The sequence below is a fragment of the Catharus ustulatus genome, chromosome 5 (assembly GCF_009819885.2).
Source record: "Catharus ustulatus isolate bCatUst1 chromosome 5, bCatUst1.pri.v2, whole genome shotgun sequence".
Classification (NCBI taxonomy): Eukaryota; Metazoa; Chordata; class Aves; order Passeriformes; family Turdidae; genus Catharus; species Catharus ustulatus.
In genome coordinates, this window is record NC_046225.1 from 41277361 (window position 1) to 41295618 (window position 18258).

The 18258-nt window shown below is 40.4% G+C and overlaps 1 protein-coding gene across 13 annotated transcripts in view; it reads left to right on the plus strand.

The window, feature by feature from the left end:
* The window catches only part of TENM3 (teneurin transmembrane protein 3), a 1396736-nt gene that overhangs the window by 952747 nt on the left and 425731 nt on the right, over window positions 1-18258 (plus strand). The window contains exon 1 of one of the 13 annotated variants that reach the window (XM_033060176.1): window positions 15442-15511. The exons of the other annotated variants lie outside the window; for them this stretch is intronic. The gene's annotated coding sequence lies outside the window, so the exon portion shown is untranslated. Of the gene's footprint in view, window positions 1-15441; window positions 15512-18258 lie in introns of those variants that run through there. 13 annotated transcript variants of the gene reach the window in all.

Consider the following 18258-nt stretch of genomic DNA (forward strand, 5'->3'; position numbering starts at 1 on the left):
AAAAGTAAAAAAAAAACCTGGCAGCACTTTGACCCAGAACTGGATTAGACAATGTAGTGATGAGTGCTGTGTAAGACCCTATGCTGAAAGTAAGAGTACTGGATTTAGGCTACTATTTCTTAAGTTCTCTTTTCAATTTTCAATACCAAATAAGAATTTCATCAGAGTTAGCTACTGTGGAAGGGCAGGGTGAGAAGAAATTATAGAGAATCTCTGGGCTGGAACATCATTAAGTAGTCATACAATACAATAACTTAAATGACAGTGGACATTAATTGGTCTTCTCTGTGGGAAATGCCTGTGTGGGCAGAGGATGATGATAGTGAGAAGAAACTGCATGTTTGTACAAAATATAAGCACATATTGTCTAACGAAAATCTTAGAATAAATTTGATTATGTTTAATGTTAAGATTGATTTATGCAGGGTTTAAAAAATAAGTCTATATTAGGCTGAATGTTGGTAGTATTATTAGAAGAGGATTTCACAAAAAAGGGAAGTGTAAGGAAAAATTAACAAAAATATTGTCATTGAGTTTTTTTGACCACTAAAAACTGTCGTTCTTAATCAAGTATTTTATTGATTAAATCCTAATATTTGCTACAAAGAATGTGCAAGGGCAACACTTTATTAATTTTCATTACCCAAGTTGTGAGAAATTCAAACAATAAACAAAAACCATATATATAATGACAAGTACATTCAATAATTAGTGGGGGGAAAATTTTAAGTAGATTTTGAGTTCTGTTAATACCAAACCATGGCATTTGCAAGATATGTTTGCATGGCTTCTAACTTTTTAAGCTTCTAAGTGCTGAAAGCCTGCCTGATGGGTGACCGTAGCAGTGTGTTGGCAGTAAGAGGAGCCGAGGAGGCACACTCCATATTTCAGCTATGAGCATGGAAGCAGGCATCCCATGCTCTGTTTAGTGAGAAGTACAACAGTATAATTTCAGTTAGTGACTAATTTCAGATTTTAAAACACACATGTCAAGAGAAGTGATTCAGTTAGACTTTCTAGTGTGTAGCATTTTTCTTTTTTTTTTCAGTTGTAATACTGGGAAGTAGGTAGCATTTAAGATATCCAGGTAAGAACAGATGTAGTAGAGTGCACTGGAGAAAAGAATGCAATAAAACTAGTGTTGAAAATTTACTATCAAAGTCCTTATTCTGTAAGGGACAACTGATGATACAGTTAGAATGAAGATGCTTTCCAGCAAAGAAAGGTCTGGAACCTATTCTTAATTTACAAAATAAAAGGTGGATTAAAGTCCTACACTATCCGTTATATTACACTATAACAGATTTAATGTTGGTCACAGTAGTGAAAGGAAGACAATAAGTATACAAAATTGAGTGATTTTAAAAATTCATTTAAATAAAATATTCTAGTGAATAGAAACACTGCAAGTTCTCAGTACTTAGTACAAATCACGGTAAAATACAAATACCAGTAAAATATTTAACATTTCATTATAAAATGGTAATAGATACTGTAAAAATACACAAACATGAGTTATTAATGCATTGATGGAAAGGCATGCAGCTGTAACTGACATTTCTATACGATGGCAACAAAGAAAGGTGACTAATTCCTTCCCATAAACTTAAGAAAAATGTTTTGAAGTAGGAAAAATAGTTAATGGAGCCATGGCAAGGTTAATTTTAAAATTGGCTCTTTCCACAGGGTAGCTTTTAGATAGGTTTTATTATGCATTTTTTAAAGCTGCTACTAGTACAAGTGAAGTAACTAGTAACTGGTACAAAGTGAGTTTACTAAAGCCAAGCTATTTTATTCTAAACTATGCATTTGAAATTCTCAACTTGTATTAGTTTTCTCTTAAGCTGAATTGATTGATTGATTGATTGATTGATTGATTGATTTTAGATTTATTTTTTCCTGTTTAAGAAAGGTTTGTTTGGGGTTTTTTTCTTTGGGGTGGGGTTGTAACAAATATTGAAAATTAAGATTCGCGTTTGTTATTCTGATATCTATTTGTTTTACAATAAGCTATACCACATATGATGTGGAAATTCAGACATAAGTGGGGGAGGTCAAATTTAAACAGTATTCAATATAGCATGAAAATCAGCCAGCATGTTGGTTATGACAAGGAATGTTTCTTCTGATTTCATCAATGATTGTGCTCAGACTCACAAGCCAGCACAGCTAATCAAAGCAAGCCCCATAATAAAACTTCCATTTCTCTTCCTTGACAAGCACAAGCAACACATCTGACAAATCTAGGAAGGAGGATCATGAGAATAAAAAGCACTAGCAGAAACAAGAATATAGCATTTTGAACACTAGTATTTTGAACGTGTGGTTAGATATATTGTTTTCAGGATTGTAAGCGCTGCTGATACTCTTCCCCTTGTTCATTCAGGTCTTCCTCTAGACATTTTCACAATGATACAGAATATATATTATTCTACTTTGTATTTTCTACCACTTGTAGAAACATAGCTAAGAGTATTGTATCTGAATAAAAAATATATTCTACTCCAAGTTTGTGTCAAAATAGTGAGAGATTATATGCAAAATATTCAAAAGAGTAACTTATTTTATTCTTTGGTGAGCTAAGTTACAAAGCATCTTTTAGAAAAAAAGTGTAAAATATACCAAACTAAGCAGTCTCAAGCCTATCAACTTAGTACTAAATGTTAGGCGCACATGAATGGGAAAATTGCCTAAAAAGTTTTAAAACCAACTGATTTTGAATACAGTATTGCAAAAAAAAAGAGACTGTTTTCCTAAAATGTTTATTTTCCTTCTCTTGGGAATTACATTTAAAAATTAAACCTACTTTCTGCTAGACCACCTCCTGCCATTTTGCAACATTCAGAGTTAGTGCATAAGAGAAAGATTTTCAGTCACTTCTGTGTAGTTAAGTGAAAGCTAAAATGGGCCAAGAAAATCTTCCACTCATTTTCTGGTTATTTTGAATTAAATGGGTTAGAATGATGCCACAAGGGCTACTCAAAGAGCCAAGGTTAAGTTGAATTACTTCACTGATATTGGTACACTGTAGAAACTTCTTATAATGCAAACCTTACCAGCTGACAACCAGCAGTAGTGAAGAGGTACAGTGCAGCTAAGGACTAGATAATGTCCCCTGCTGGGAAGGAAACGTCTGCTTTGGAAGATGAGGTTTCTGAAGATACTGTCTGAACTAAGTATTTATTACTTTAAAATTGAAAAAATTCTTCTCAGCCATTCTGTCTAGTTTCTGAAAAGGATACTTGATGATGAGCAATGGAATTTAAAATAAAAAGAGATTTCTTTTTCAACTGTAGTCTGTCTGCTGGTCCCAGTGAGCCAATGCCGACACATCTCCTGTGGTCAATTAAAGTGTAAAACTGAAGAGAAAGTATTGCAGGTATGAGAGAGCATTCAGATGAATTTGAGGTGGACAAATATGTGGAAAAAATTCCAGAGCTTAAGGAAGGTGAATTTGTGCCTGACATGTGTAAACTGGAGGGGATGTACTTGGGGACACCTGGTGAATGTCCTCAGCGAATCTGAGTGATCACTGGTTTAGTCTGATGTCCAAACAGAAAAATAAAGAGGGAAGAGGGCTGTTTCAAGTAGAACTGAAACAGAATAATGGAGAGGTTTAAAGTTACCAGGGAAAGAGAGTGTGAATAAGTTTGCTAATGCAAAAGCAAACTGGACTTTTTTTCCCCACATCAAAAATGAAAAATCTTCCTTCAATTTGATTAACTTTGGTTCACATTTTACTTTCAGATTTGTTTGGGGTTTTTTTTTTCCTCAGAATGGAGTTTCAAACTGAAATTTGATATTTATTTTATTGCAACATATTCCAAAGCTAAGCATCCAAAAGAAACTAACAGCTGACTCTGAATAAAAAAAGAATAGAGAGATGTTTCTTTTCATTAGTCTGCCATCGTATAAATTTCTTAGTTGATAAAGATTTGTTGACCAAAGGTTAAAATTTCTTAGTGCTTACTGTGAGAGCTAATGTTTATCCATCAAATGAGTTTTTCATTTTTATGTTTTTTTCCTCATAAGAGTAAAATAAATTATATTAAAACTTGCAAAACTATATTCTACAAGAAACAGCAAACTGTGAGTGCCTGTGAAATATTATTTCTGTGGTGTGTTACATGATTTAATTAAACAATTGCCTCATGCACAGAGTGGCCCTGCTATAGAAATGAATCACCAGTTTGTACCAAATAGGTTTTCCTTAGAATCTTTTCTCCTCAAGTTGAAAAGTATTACTGTATGTTTGAGAAGGCCTGCAAGGCAAAAGGCGATTTCCTGGTTAGGGAACATAACATGCCTCCTAAAGAACTCAGCAATCAGTTTGCATCTGCTGAAGGTTTTTATGTGGTTGGGAAGCCCAGTGCTTACAGTTGGCTCTAGTGGGCTAGGGATCTTCTAGAAACATTGCCAATGCCATGCAGCACACTGCTTTCTGTCTTAGGCCTACTTGTGTGTTTCAAACTAGGCTTCTATGCTATTCAAACAATTCTAGAGTTTGAATTCTGGCCCCCAGTAGGTTTCTTTTCTATGTAAAATATTAGAACATCATGTCTACAGTAGCACAGAGCTGCCTGTTACAGAATTGATGATGTTTCCGTAGAATTATAGAATGCCCTGAGTTGGAAGGGACCCACAAGGATCATCAAAGTCCAACTCCTTTTTATTCAGACATGTAGTAAGGAAGATCTGGCAAAATCTATTGATTGTATGGGATAAAACTAGGTGGTGATTAACTACCTTTCCTCTAAATATGACTGGCTTCTACAAAAACTAAGTATTTTATCATTAGAATAGCCTTATATCTAAGAGCAGGAGACAGAATTACAGTTATATAGGCAGCCTTGATAATTAGTGTCATTGGCTGATTATTGATGGATATAGAAATCTTATTGCTCTTTGCATATTGCATCTTATTTAGGGTGTACTAAGTATATGTGTCAAAATAGCTTGGAATTTACATGAGGATTAATATATCCCAGATGCACTTCCTGAAGCCAAAGTAGTCCTTACACATATAGAAAACAGAAAAATGAGGAATATTATCAGCAGAGACATGGAACCTATTATCAAATTACCAAAGGAAGTGGTGTGTGAATTTGATTATTGGCAGTGTTGTTACTTATTTGTATTGCCATGGCTTTGATGAGCACTCAGACTGTGAGAGCTCTCAGACACGCTGCATTAGATGTAGCATAAATGGAAAGACTTTTCCTGCTTCCAGGGAACTTTACTATCTAAGCATTAAACGAAAGCAACAAGGTAGTGCAGCTAATGGCAGCACAACAGCACAAGGAGTACTGGTCAGCACAATCACAAATACTGTCCAAGCTTTTTGAACTTACCCTGGGAAAGAAAATTTCTAAGAAAAATTTCTTCAAAGTATGAGAGGAATCGAGGAGTCAGGGTAGGGGCTGGGGGTGGGAAGCAGAGAGATACATTTCAAATCTGAGGAGCTGGCAACTTCTACTGGTATCATATGCCAGGTTGACATGGGTGTTGAGCTCTTGACAGGAAGAAAGCGGTGACTGGCAGGATGGAAAAGAGCAATTGGAAGATCCTTAAAATGAAGATGAGCAGCTTAAGTTTGGTACTAGAGAAGAATTTGCAAGAAGAAAAAAGTGCTATTGCCACAGTACCCAAAATGTACCAAAGTGGTAGGCTGTACAAATACAGCCTTTGCAGCATTATTTGAGAAAGTCATAAGACACATAAAAACTGAATCAATAGGTTTTTATCTATTTTTTTTTAATTTCCATGATATAATTCTTTCTGACAGACACAACAAGTTTATTGTTCTGAGATTATTTTTGTGAACTATTTATATTATAATGTTATATTATTATTTATATTATATTATTATTTATATTATCATGAGCCGGCACATGAGCTATAGATTTCTTCTGCTGCTTCTTTATCATTTTCCATTTCTTTATGACTGGTGTAAGAACAGAAAAGTTGCATTTTTAAAATGTGCATATGCAAAGGGTTTCACTAGTTTTCTACAAATACTGAATATTTAAGAAAGAGGAACTATAGCTGTGTGCTTTAGAAAGCTTTCAAGAAGATTCATGTTGTAAAATGAAGCTACTTAGAACTATTTCCTTTTCCATTTTGCATGTTGCAAGTCCTGTTCACAGAATGGTGGTTCACAGCTTTTCTCTGAGTTGGCAAATGTTAGAATTGGCATTAGTGCTGTACTGGGATTTAGGGGTTTTTTCAACCCTTTTGAATTCAGGGGCATGCTATGATATCATCAATGTATCTTAGGTGTTCAGTGGTCTGATGACATTTTCAGCTTTTAAAAGATCCTGCCATTTCATCCTCTATTGAAAGTTTTGATGAATGCACTATTGTGGATGTGATCTTGGTCCAATATAATTCAGGAGAAGTAATGTAGAATCAGACATGCTATGTGCAATTACACTGCCATGAAATCAGCAGCACAAATATTGCATTGGTAGGAGCTAAGAGCTGAAAATATGAAGTTAGGGAAAGCAAAAGTGTGTTTTCTTTTGTCATCCTCCATTCTACTACATTTTTCTATATTTAAATTCTGGAAAAGAAGGAACAGAAAGAACTCCTACATCCAGAAGTTGTGGGTGTTTCAACATCACCTCAACTAATATGTTTAATAGACAACTGAAAGAAAATACAGAGGGTTGAAAGTGTATGATGGGAGGGACTACAGAACTCCAAATTTGTATCAGCCTCAAAATTGTATCAACTGTTGGTGGTTCTCTAATGCTGAGGGGAAATATGTAATAGAGTACAGAGACCCACTCAAACTGTGGTGGTTGTGCATATGGAAGTCATGTTCTGAATCTGAGATGAGTATCATAGAATCCAAGTTTACATCACTCTATGTGGCTGAAGTCCATTCTGTTCTGAGCTGCTGTTTGAGGTCAGAATTATATTGTAGACAATTTGTGTGTGTGTGTGTGTGTGTGTAATTATCACTGAAGACATTTGGAGTTTCATATTTCATTTCCATTAATTTCAGTTTTTAAAACAAACAAGCAAAACAAAACTGTGTTTTTAATATGTTGTGAACTTCTCTCAAGCCATAAAATAAACACATTTGAATAAAAAAGATTTGAAAATCCAAAATGAGGATAATTTCTACATCCTGATATAGCATAAATTTTCAAACATTGGGTTCTGGTCTATCAAAGTTGGTACAAGGGCATTAATATTAGCATCTGCTAAAGGTTTTGATTACTGTCTGTATTTATCAATTCTTTTCCTTGGTTTTCCTAAATGGAAATCTCTCTTGAGAGGATTTGCTTTCTGCATTATATTTCTTGTAACTTTTGAAAAGATAAGGATGATAAGCTGTGATGTAGCTTACACCTTGCTTTCTGACTAGCACTTCTCCTTTTCCTAAGTTCCTTTCCTCCACCATCAGATTGCCCTGCTTTCCATGAACGGAAAGAAGACACCATAGCTGCTGACAGCCTGTGGGGTACAACAGGTGATTATACCAACATATGCAGCATAATGCCATATCAATACAGGAAATCAGCATTTGCAGCCCATGCTCTTTTCCCACAGGAATTTTGGTTTGAATGGTACAAGCCATTTCAACCACAACAAATATTTTTTTAAAAAAATCTTTCAATAAGAAGTTACATTCCATTGCCATGGAAACACATAATAAAACCTACAAACAAGGTTCAAATAGGAAATAATGCTCATGAACACAGATCCAAACCCAAGTGTACTTGCATACATTAGGCCTTAATAATAATACACCATTTACATTGCCATAAGTGAGATGTTCTGAGAATATATGAGAAGTGGTTATGTGAAAAAAAAAGAAAACCACAGTTTTTTTCTCTGATTAGCTCCTACAGTTGGAAAAAGGACACAAGCTTTCAGTTACAGAGTTCCCGCATTAGAATCCTCCATAAGTAATGATAGGAAAGTGTTCCCATTAAAAAGTAAGATAACACTTGGCAGGGAAAGTGAATATATATGTTTATATCTTTTAATTTTATAAAGAAGCACTGAAACATCCAAAGCTTTTGTGAAATCAAGGGGAAGAAAGGGTTCTCCCTTGAAACTGAAAAGACCCAGAAAGTTAAAGTGAACTTAACTGGTATTTTTTTATAGTATAAAGTTCCATAGGGTCTATGTGTACACAGAGAGGTTGTAGCCCCATGATAAATGTGTGATGTGCCTGTGTAAGGCTCAATAATCCAGCTCTTCTGAGGCAGCTCCTGTGATTCCAAACCTCTGAGCCACTTCAAAGAACTCCTGTTTTAAAAAGTATCAAAGACATGGTGGGGGGAAAAAAATTATCCTCTGCACAGAGGACAGTACCTGTCCAGTGGTCCCAAAGAAAAGTAACTGTCATTGTATGGAGTAGGCAATATTTAGGCCACAACAAGTACTCAGTTTAGCATATGCAGTCCCATGACATTTCAAGGCCTTTGTACTATTAGAAAAAGAAGGGGAGAATTCCCTCTGCCAGATACAAATCAGTGCTTATTTCTGGTGCTGAACATAAACACTGCTATTCAAGAAACAAGAACACCTCTTCCCAACAACCTAGAAAACACAACTCCAATACAAAAGTATCTTTACTCTTTCAAACAATTATTAGAAAACAAAAACAAAATTTAAAAAGAACACATTATTTTTAGGTTTGAGGGGTTTTGTATTGTGGAAGAGATATGCATGAGCCCTTAACAGGCAGGCAAATACCAAGAATAATTTAACAAGCAGAGTACATGTAACAGTCCAAATACAATAGATGTTGTAACAACACTCACTTGGAGCGATCTGCCCCACCTCCATCATGACTTTAATGTTTTGTGTATGTCAATAAAACCAATGAGCCATAGTATTGTGTGCTTTCCTTTCTGGAAGACAAGGTACCAGCATGAGTTTTTAATATATGTACATGCTTTTTATAAACAACACATACATTAGTGAAGATATTTCAGGCTCTTGTGGTGCAGCCTTTCTGAGCTAGGGCAAAATTATTAGACTTTGAATTTCCATTTGTAGGAAAGTCCTGTAAACACTTTCAGCTACTATTTATTTGTAGGCTGCTGCAATTATGCCATATATGATTTGTTTATTAGGGTTAGCAGGACCATGGCTAATGGAATCAGTATCAGGGCTACAGCAAGCTTTGTGAATTCTCCCTGCCGGTTTTCTGCATAACTACACTTGTGTCACTCACACGGCACAGGGGTACTCTAACAATTAATTGTAAACCAGAGGGAAACTTTTAATGGACTTCTTCTTGAGATCTCATGTTAAAAAAAGAAAAGTTCCCATGAGTGAAGTATAAGTTAGCTTTTCCAGGGGGGAAAAAAAAGGAATGAATTACATTTCTCTTCTTGTCCTTTAAATGAATAGCATAGTTTGGGTGAAATTATCAGGCAATTGCATGCCTTTTATGCAGATAATGCTATTTGATGAAAGCGGTGTTTTGATCTGCTGAGGATAATACAGATCCAGGGTTGGATTCATTGGTAAGAGTAAAGCTGTCTTCTGTGATAACTTCATCTCAGCATGAGGTCAGACGGGGAAAACTGGGATGGGGGATTAAAAAATGACACAGTCGGAGCAGTATTCAGTTCCCTGCTGTGCTCCTGGCTGCACACTATAGCTTATGTTTCTGATCTGTTATGGTATTGTCTGCTTTTCTCTCCCAGAGCAGAAAGAGATTGCTTAAAACTTTTCTTTTTTCAGCTAGAGGGATTAGTTCGGTGCAGCTTTTTTAATTAAAGAAACTGTATCTTTTTTCAATGTAATTTAAAGCTGTACAAGAAGGCCATCAGCATTCATAACTTAGCACTATTACCTGTAACAAAGCCTAGCCATTCATTTTACATTCAGAAGAAGAAATCACTATTAAGATTTTTGAGGGTTAAAATGTGATGATTGGCCCTACGATTGAAAGAATCACAGTTAACCATTGTCTCCTAAGAGTTTTCTGTGAAAGAACTTCAGTTTTCCTCTTAGTTGATCTGGGCTTTCTTAATTAAATCTCTGTGACATCACAATGGTGGTTTAAAAATATTTTGATGTGTGAAAACAGATCTGAGCATATTTTTTTTCCCAAAAAAAGAATGAAAAAATGCTCCCAAATATTAAAATTGCATCTACAGAAAATTACTCTGTAACATCAGCCTCATCTCTATCAGAAAAATATTTCCACACAGCATATTTTCTACATATGTAACTAGTACCCTCATTAATAAGTAATAATATGCAAATAAATGACACATGTTCATGATACCTAAAATGGTCCGTTTGTACGTGTGGCTGTAGATGTAGATGTGTGTTTATGCATGTGTGAGCATGTATGTACGTCTGTATTCATACAGACACATATAGCTTTATATATCAATAGATATACACACAGTTACATATATTTTTCAGCTCGGAGAGTTGAATTTACAGCACAATTTAAACAAGGTTAATAGCTAAAACCTTCAAATGTTTCAAATAAGACCCATATGGTGATCGCTTTACAAAGCATACAGGGACTGTGCTTAGGTTGCAACATACACATTTCCAACTAAATTCCATGCCAGATCAATTAGAAACAGTTCTCCTGAGCAGTCAGGAACAAACACAGATTGTTACCACTCCACTGCCTGAACTCTTGTCTTCCAGGAATGAAAGCAGTCATCTTGAATGCAAGATATTTTACTACTAACAGCCTAAGACTTTTTTTAAACTACCAGTATTTTAATGAAATCTCTGTTTTGGCACATCAGAGCAATTGACATCCAAATTATCACAATAAAATAGCAGATTGCTATTAGATCTTTTGGTTAAAGAGGTATTTTTCCCAGACTGCATTTGTTAGTGAAGTCTTCTGGTAGAAGGAGTACATGGCACAGGAAAAGAAGAAAAGGAAAGAACCAGACAACAGAAGAGCACTTTTGGTTTCTCGTTTTTCCTCATGCAATGTGCTTTTCTTTCAATCATCTTTTCTATACATTTCCTAAATCTGAACAATTTTCTGGTGGAATTTCTTGTTATTTTTTAAAATATGTCTTTTAGCTATAAAACTAGGAAGGAAAACAAAAAAGTTATTTATGACTATGATACTTAGGTAAAACAAGGCCTCTTTCTTCTTGTAAATATCATAAACTCTGAATGTGACTTAATGATATAATCTTCTGTATGTATATATAACATCTGTATATTGACTTCTGCATTCCTATAAATATTCTGCATTCCTCCTGTTAAAGGAAAATATGGATAGCTACCTCCAGATATAGTTGCTGGGAAAGTGTTATACCAACAAACACAAATCTTACGTTTTTCATGGCTTTGTGTACTAACTCACACAATGATGGCAGTAACGATGCTTTGTGATGGCTTGTACTTATGAATACAAGGTGATTAAAATGATTATGTGCTTGGGTTTAAGGCCATAAGTTTAGCTCAGGCAGTAGTTCCTAATGCAGTGTTAACACAATCTGAAAGGCATTTTTGTATTCCAAATCGTATGCAAACTCCTTCAGGTTCTTTCCTGAGGACCCAATGAAGAGGGTCAGCAGTTTTGTGCAGCAGAAGTGCATCATTCTCACCAGAGGTCAGCTTCCCATATAGCTTTGTTTTATGCAGTGGAACACAAACTAATGTAGTGGAAAAGCATGACCCCCATTTAAAGGTTGATTTGTATGATAATCAGTACATTTAGTGGCTTCAAAATTAACGTGTGTAAGGCCCTATCTTGCTTTAATTAAGGTAATTAAGACATATTTCCCTCTGCAGACGGCTATTTAATTTTATGGCTTTGTCAGTGATCAGATTAGAATATTTGTTTTACAATTTTACCGCAACTCGATACTCAGGGAGAAAGTGCGTCTCGCTGTGCTGCTGGCGGTGAGACGGGCTAGACAGCGCAGCCCTTCCCGCGGAGAGAGCGAGCCCAGCGCAGCCCCACGAGTCCGCAGCCGCTGCGCTCGTCCCGCCGCACCCCGCGCACTGCCGCGGCACGGGCGGGCCCTGCTTCCCAAACTTTCCCCGTTCCCGCACAAGAGCGGTGCGGTTCTCGCCGGGGCTTAGGGCAGAGCGTGGTCAGGGCGGTTCGTCCCCTTTGTGACCTGGCCCGTCTGCGGTCCGCGCTCGGAGGGGCGCGGGGGCTGCGCGGCGGCTGCGCGGGCTCAGCCATCCCGGACAGTCGGGCAGGGAAGCGAGGCGGCTCCGCCGACAGTTCGAAAGCGGCCGCTGGAGCGGCTGCGAGCTCGGTCCCTCCGCGGGGCTTGCCCAGGAGCAGCAGCCGCGGAGCTGACGGCGCGAACTAGTGGGGACAATTGTTGCCATGTGATGACCAACCGGCGAGACTGAAAGGAGGAGCTTTTTTTTTTATTTATTGTTCTTTTTAGTTAGAGTTGTGATTATGAAGTAACCTGACACAGGGTAATGCCAGTTGTTCCCGTTACGTAGAGGCAATTCCTACCTAGCTGCATTAAATCGCTTCTTGACTCTTACCCCGAAGGAAAACGGATGGTTAGAAACAATTTCTTCCTCCATGAGCTGTAGATCCAGGACCGTTGACAGTGCAGAGGTCTTGAGATCTGATTTTTTTCAGACGTGCGAGTATCCTAAGGGGCGTGGAGTCCTGGAACCAGAAAGTGCCGATAAGCTTGGGAAAACCCGAGTTACCGTTCAAGTATGGAAGGACACGTTAAGAACAGTTTAGGAAGTTTGCAAAGAACGTGACAATATCTTGAATGTGTGTCGTCTTTTGGAGTTACTAGTAGATTAGTGCAGGAGCCGACAGGTCTCACATCAGAGGACGTCCTTCTCTTTCAGTAACAGTTACCGTCCAAAAAGATTTACTGATAGTCCCATCTGGGAAAAAAAAAAAAAAAAAAAAAAAAAAAAAGGGGATCTCTAAGTCGATGAGGAACGCATACCCTTTTGTTCTTTCTGTACTGAAATAGTGAGCTTACTGGAAATACAAAAAAAAAACATATCCAAAAGAGTAGGGAATCGCTGCCCTGTGATTTTAGAGAGTTTAGTCACATTTAATAGTTGACATTAGGAAGATAGTTTCCTACAGAGCTCTAGCTCAAATGTGCCTGCACACTTTTCAAATTAGTTTACACTCTGAAGACTGAAATTTAATTAAATTTTGGTGAGCCTGGTAAAGCCACTTCAGTGATGCCCAAGTAAGAGTACCAAAATATCTTGCTCTTAACTTCAAATGTGTAGCTGACTTTTGTTGTCTATCCAGTGGGCTTTGCACGAGGAAGGTATATCTTTTTATTTATTATAAAGCAGCATTTTAACTCAGTGTATTTGAGGGCAGTAAAAAGTTCAAATTAGTACTAGATGAATGGATTTAGCAAAGGTATTGCAAATAGATGAAGTACTAGTGCAAAATATAAGGGTTTAAATTTGAATTTGCAAAACTTTAAATATTGTGTCAGCACTGTAAACCAAAAAAAAAAAAAGTAAGTAAACCCTGAGTCTACAAGATTTGCTTTTAGTTTAGCAAAATGCTGTTTTGTATAATATGCAGCAATTACAGCATTTGGCGTAAGTTCAGGGTTGATTGTTTCTGTGTGCCTAGCTACAGGCGTTTTGTAACAATGAATTTTGTGGAATTCACATTTTCACACTGCAAGTGCTTTCTTATAAGGACTAAACCCTTTGTAGGATATTTTATTTGAAATACAAGGTCAAGATGATACCAGTTCTGCCTGTATTGTCTGTGCACTTACCTGCACAGAACTCCTTCTAGAGAGGTCTACGTGGCTCCTATTTTTTGAAATGAAATGCCACCGCTTCAGAGCCACCCACTAAGTCAGTAGGGAGTATTCATTTCAATCCCATTGGTTTAGTTGTAGCTTTAAAATACTTTTGCAAACCTGTATTTAAAAGTAATTATTTCTATTACAACTTTTCTGGGGATGAAGATATACGTCATTGTCATTATAATTTTCTTTCTTTCTGTGTGTTCAATATTATGAATTACACATTGCTTGTTGATTTAAAAAGGTTTGAAGCATTTGTGGCTTTCTATTGCACTTGCTGTATAACGGTGCTGTGTGATGCTGGCTCTGCGTGTGCGGTACCTGCTGTAATTCCCACATGCTGACCTCAGCACTGTTGAATCAGTTTATACACTCAGGCACCTTGTCTCTCGGGTCGAGCCCAGCAAAGTACAAATGCAAAGAAAAACACAGGGGTAAAACACAGGCATGTGAGAGAAAACTGCTGGACTGATCATAGACAGCCCCCTCGCAACGCCCGTTGGTTACATCTGCAGTAACGTTTCCGTGATTAGGAGGTATTTCCAGTTATTTCAGGACAGACGAATATAGGGATTTTCCTTGGGAGCGTTTAAGATAACACAGTCGCGCATCTTTCATTACAGAGTCAGAGACGTGGTGGATAAAGTTGGGAAAATCAAAGTACTGCAACGGGTAACCAGCTAAACGTTCAAAGCTGAACATCTGTCTAACTTCTCCGGGTGTTTCGCATCTCGTGTGTGAAACGCCTTTGAGTTTAAAAGAGAAGGATAAAGGCGTAAAAAGAGAGCGGACCTAGATAAGCAGGTAGGTAAGATCCCAGCGTGCGAAAAGTTACAGCTACTACTTTGAGCCGAGTGGTTGCTGAGGGAGAAAAATAAGCAGAAGCGCCTTTGTACACCACGCAGAAACGGCTTTAAAAGCAGATGTTTAAGCTGTAATCAGGTCACTCGGCACCCGGCTTCCGCCCAGCTCCGAAAATTACCGGGGTGCGGCGGGGGGGGGCTGCGGGTGCCCGTGCGAGGGGCGGGCTGGCGGGCCGGGGAGCGCCGCCGGCACCCTCCGGCCTTGCCGGGCGGCCCCGCCGCGCCGCGCCCGGGCTGCCGGCAGCGCCCGAGAGCCTCGGCGGGCGAGCTGCCCGCGGCGCCGGCTCTGCTCCGCCAGGCGCGGGCCGTGCTGCGGGGAGCTGCCGGTTATGTCCCCAAATTCTTCCCCCCTCCCCTGACAAAAATAAATAGGACCCCGCTGAAAACAAAATGCAGCAGAGGGATGCTTCATGCCCTGCCGGGTGGAGGGAACGCGAAGCGGAGTCGTGTAAGTTCATTAGTGTTTGCAATCAGGAGCACGCAGACACCCTCATCAGGGCAGACAGCGGCCAAGAGCCATTCATCAGCCTGAAGTGCCGCTCGCGGATGACCCCTAAATCACCGCCGGCGTCGTGGATGCGCTGATTGGGCTCAGCGTGGGAGCCGCGCCGCGGCACTCCAGGTGAGCGGCGGGGACGGGGGGACAGCAGGATGAGGGTCCGCAGCCCAGTGGGTTGTGTCCCGGCCCGGGGAGGCGCAGGGAAGAGCCGGGCCCTTGGCCGGGTCCCCCACGTTACAGCGAAAGTAGGTGCCGGCGGCGGCGGCTCCTCCCCGCGCTCCTCCCCCGCCCGGCACGTCGCTGTGCGCGCACCTTCGCCCTCCCTTCCCGCAAGAAGAGGGGCCAAACTCCCTGCCCGCCCGGCGGGGGAGGAGGCGGGGAAAGTGAGCTCCGCAGGGCGCGTAAGTTCCCGCGGCGCGGGGCGCGGGCAGCAACTCGTGGCCCTCCCCCCGCCCGGCCCCCGGCCCTCCCCTCGCTCCCGCCCGCCCTCCGCTCCCGCCCGCCCGCCCGGCCTGACAAAGTGCCGGCGTGCGCCGCTCTCCCCCGCGCTGCTGCCGGGGCGCGGAGGCGGCGAGGCTCGCGGCGTGCCCGCGGTAAGTGACGCGCTGCGCTCCGCGCCCGTCCGGCCGGCTGCGGCGAGCCGGGGCCGCTGCTCTCCGCCCCTGACGAGAGCGGGCTGGGGGCTGCTGCGGGGCCGGCGGAGGTTTCTGCGGCCCTCCGTCCCTCCCTTCCCCGCCTCCCCCACGGCGGCACTGTTGGCGGCGGGACCTTCGCCGGGCGGCGGGCGGGAGTCGCGGGGCGCCCCGGGACGCGCGTTTGCGGCCGGAGCGCGGCCCCAGGTAGGGCTACGTGGGCGCAGGGGAGCTGGAAGAAGAGGCTGGGGACGCAACTTAATGTGGAAACTCCGCGGTGCTTGGCGGAAAACTGAGCGGTAGAGGGGGACTGGGTCTGGCAGCAGCGCTGAGCGTCCTCAGCGGCCTCGGAGCGGGGTCTGGGGCTGCTGGTGTGCGCGCTCCCGGGGGGCTGAGCGCGCTCCCGGCGGCGCAGGGCGGCGGTGGGACTGGGCACCACAGCAGTTTGGGTGCTTGCCCAAGTCGGCATCCTCACTTTCGAGAGATGAATGCAAGTGTCCGCACTCCTGTCCGGTGAACGTAGTGGCGCGGACAGAGGCGCGAAAGCTCGTCCGAGCAAGTTTCTGGGGGGGGTTGGAAGTTGGTGTTTGTTACCGCGAGTGTGCGGGCGCGGGGCGCTCCCGCCGCGCCCTCGGGCAGCGCGTTTGTCAAGCGGCGGCGGGCGGTGACAGGCTGCCGGGTGGTCCGTGCTCCGGAGCTGCTACCGGGGCTCTCTCTACCTGCTCTGCTGTTAAAGGAGGAGGCTTCTGAGGCTGGCATCTGTAGTGGTCTAGTCAATAAACTGTAGTGAAAATCGTGTTACTGTGCAGCGAAAACGCATGGCGACCAAAGAAATTGTGTGTCACCGTGGTTTGGGGAGAGAAAGGGGTGGTCTCCCCCTCGAAATTCCAAACATTTCTCGTGTCTGGTGGGATTTTTCTTCACGTGTATGTAGGAAGCAGATCCACTGTTGTGTGGACTTTTAAAGTTTTATGTTTTGAAGTTGCTTTTAAGCAAAGTAATATAAAAAGGACATACCCAACTCCCATCTTGATGTGCTCAGACTGTTAAGCTTTTTAATAGGAGCAATCTTCGTAAGGTATCATGTAGATGTAGACTCCTTTAAATATTTGGATTTAAAATATTTTTATAGGAAAACTTTAGTGGTTTTATTTTTCCACGTTCTAAATACCATGTATCTCTCACGCTGAGCCTTATTTCAAAGCTTGTTTAGTTCTATTTGACTGTTACCCCTTGCATTTTATATCTACTTCCTCAGGCACAGTATTTTACTTCATATCACTGAAAAGTTATAGTGATATTCTGTGGATGTGCGGATCCTAAAATTCAGTCTAGTAAAGAGTATATTGAAGTATAAATGTTGCTCATCTGTGATCTTACAGGAAAGTTAATTGCAAAACACTTGAAGACACTCTCTGAAAAATACCACTGCTCTTCCTTTGTAAAATAATCCAAGTGCTATTCAGAATTATTATTGCATTCACATCTAGGAGATTAGTGTAATATTGTATGCAAGGAAAAATTTTCATAAATTGTACTTTTATGTAATGTAAGAATAGTTTGGAAGAAGGGCCCCTATGTAAGTATGAACATACATAGAAATTGTACCACTTAAATTTTGGAAAACTGTAACAGGTTGAGAAAAAATATTACCTTACAATTCTGAAGCTTGCTATTATGAACTTGCCGGGTTATTTTAAAGGTCTAGTAAATTAGGGGAGGAAAAAAAAAGCCAACAGTACAGAAATATTAGATACATACATCTGATTAAAAATGGAAAGGGGTTCAGTGGAGCGAACACTGAGATAAAAGATGCTCTTCAGTATAAGAAATACTTGACCCCACTGAGATTTTTTTGTTTAGTATGTTTTGAGGGAAAACAATCCAAACTAACATTCATAATCCAATTTGCAAGTTAAGACTGGTACTTCAATCAAATCTCTTAGAGCTGGGAGTAATTAGTCTCTGTTCAAATGAAAAATAGAAGAAAATAACATATTAATAGAAACTAGATTTAAGGTTACAAATGAGTGCATAATGTCTGCTTGAATTAACACTTGTTTTATAGAAACCTCATAAAATATGAGAAAATGAAAAAATAACCTGAAAATAATTTGTCATCTCCTAGCCCCAACAATTAACAGGTTATAGGCTTGGTTCAGTAAGATACGCAGAACCTTTACCTTCAGTTAAAATCAGTGAGCATTGTGCAAACTGATGCCCGTGTAGATTGATGCAAAAACTCCCACTAACTTGCATCAGTTTTGGATTAGGCCCAGTAAAAGCTGAGGGTGCCCAGCAACTTGGAGGATCAGGTGCTGTTTGTGAAGGGGAATTGTGCCTAAAAGACAAGAGGTGCTAAGGCTTCAGGTCAGAACTGCTCTTATTTTTATAGTGATGCTTCACTTACTATACTTAATGCTGCATTTCTATTATAGAAAACTCATCTCTCTATCAGTGTATAAAATTCTTATAAAGCAAAATTATTATAGAGAAGTCTTAAAATATTTTTTTTC